We start from the raw sequence: 2,722 nt of genomic DNA, 5'->3' as shown, positions 1-2,722 counted from the left end.
TCATTATGGTCCGCCACACAAGTACTAGTGTCTGGAAGCATGGGTGCTTGGTTGCCTCTTTGTCTTTCATGTCACTGATGTTGTTTAAGGTGGATTCATATGGCTTTGATGACTCATAGCTTGCAAAACGTCGTGATAGCTTTGATAAACATTGGTATACTTTAATAGCTTCAATGTCACTCTCCGAATGGAAGTCACCTTCCAAATGGAATTTATTAATTCCCCGTGAGCTTAGGGGATCGACAGAGACTGTCTTCTCACCTTGTCTGTCGATTCAGGTCGTTTCCATTTCGACATGTATTAAAGTCTTCGCGTTGGTGAGTGAAAGGCGGAGTACAATTAATTGCACCAATGTGCACCAATGTTCAGAATTTTTTGCTTCACCTTCAAAGAATGCCATTTCTTTAATTCTTCAGTTTCTTGCTTCTAAATGCAGCGGAAGGTGCTCAAACACTTAAGTCTAAAAGCCACAGACAGCAATGGTGGTGTACAACCTAACAAACAGGAACTCACAGCTGTCTAAGCTGTGTTGTAATTATCCATCCTGATTGGCTAATTAGATCGAACTTCCGGTTACGCAGGAGTGACAAATTTGCATAAAGATCCTCACCAAACTCGTGGATATATCTGGCCGAGTACATGTAAAAAGGGCTCTAACTCTAACTTCTAATACCTGTAATACTGTTCCCGTGGGCAGGCTACCACAATATTTCTGTTTTAACCCATTGACTCCTAGGAGTGAGATTTAATAGATTTTACTCTGTCTAACGCCAGACTATTTTACTCATCAATGGGTGTGGTTCAGGAGTCAATGAGTTAAACCAGTGGCAAAGGTAGAACACACCTGTCGAAACAGCATCCTTAGGTCTTAAAAGTGGTGTAACATCATCTTCACTTGCCCATAAATGAGACACAGGGGATCAACATGATCACCATTGTCGTCGGCAAGCTCCTCACTGTTCTCTGCTAAACTATCTGTTTTTCTGCTGACCACGCTCTCGTTTCTTTAAGAAAAAAAACAGAAAAAAATTGCCACGAAAATGAAAGACGGCAGTATAAAATGAAATAATTCATTGGATGGGTTGGTTTGCTGGTTACTAAAAGGTGCAAGAATATTCATATTTGACAACTCTCTCAGGTACCGACCTTGGTGAATGCTGTAAGACAGTGAAACCTAAACGCAGAAAGTATGCATATACCTGTATGCAAAAAAAATGTATTATTATAATGCAATGTAACATTACTCACCAGGATGAACATGGGAAAAACAGGCTAAAAATTGATAATTAATGGTATTATGGACCTTCATGTTGGAATTAAAAAAGACAATATTTTGAAAAGCATAAATTTTGGTAACAAAGATTAGAGCCTGAGGACAACGTTTCGAAGTCATCTTGACTCCATTTTCAAGTCACTCAAAATTAATGACAATTATTTGAAAATACTTAAGACAAAACACATTAAACATTTCTTTGCAACACACACACTGATTCATCGACTGAAAAACAACACAAACACTTAATTTCAGTTTCAAACGTTCATTAGTTGAATGACTTGAAATTAAGTCAGGAGGACTTTAAAAGATCATCTTCTATTGCTAATCCATTTTAGAATCAGCTGTTTTTTGGTAGTCAACAAACCTCTGCAAACTGAACCATCCGAACAAAGACTAAAAGATTTAGAGATTATGTCCAGCAAACAAGAGGAAATACATTAAGGTTGCTAATTATGTCACATAAAAAAAAAAGTAAAATAAAGTGTCCATATTTAATGTCCTTCACTCCTAACTGTAATTCAAGTACATGACAAACCTGAGGTTGACGGTGCGCTCATTTTACTCCCCCATTTCCATCAATGCTTCGTTTTAAGGGTTAAGGCTACTTAAGCTACACAGAAAGGAAAGAAGTCGAAACAAGGATGCTGTGATTCATTTTGAAAATTGTGTTAATGGGTACAGTGTACCCCTCAGGCAGAAATCAATGGGTCACAACTCAAATGCAATGGGTCAAAATTGTAACCAAGACAAGTTGTAGTTTTATTTTTTCAATCATATAATTGATGTTTTTTAAACCACAGACATCTGAATTTTAATCAATAAATACCTATATAAAGAGAAAAGAAAAAAAGTCCTCTACCTATCTATGAATATACACATAGTGTATATTTATAGATATCATAGGTAGAGGATTTTTTGTCTTTTCTCTTGGTATAGGTATTTATTGATTGCAATTCAGATGCCTGTGTTTAAACTTGTAAAGAAATTACAACTGTAAAACAACAAATAAAACTGTCATTTAGTGTCTAATCACTGTAATATTCAGGAAGTCAACAACTTCGACAACACAAGAAAAGGACACTAGTTGTCTATTAAAAAAGAATAGTACTTTTAGAGACCTTTAGAACACTAAATGACTTCAAGAGAAAAGCAAACACACGGAAATTTGCGTACGTCCTTAAGAGCACGTGCTCAGTAACGTGATACCCGTGACAACAATACAATCATTCGAACCTTGTTTCGCATGGGCGTAGCCAGGATTTTTCAAAGGGGACGTCACACTGTGTCAAACAGAGGGTACTCGCGTTTTCGGCAACCTGAATATTGTAGGTTGTTTCAGTAAAATACGGCTTACAAAGGGGGGGTCACGGGCACCCCAGGACCCCCCCCCCCTCCCCTAGCTACGCCCTTGTTGTTTCGAATATTCCAAGAATCGTGTTTGTCGCT

Source organism: Montipora capricornis, chromosome 8 (genome assembly GCF_036669925.1).
Source record: "Montipora capricornis isolate CH-2021 chromosome 8, ASM3666992v2, whole genome shotgun sequence".
Classification (NCBI taxonomy): Eukaryota; Metazoa; Cnidaria; class Anthozoa; order Scleractinia; family Acroporidae; genus Montipora; species Montipora capricornis.
The sequence above is the reverse complement of the archived record's forward strand: the minus strand, read 5'-3'. Positions refer to the sequence as shown.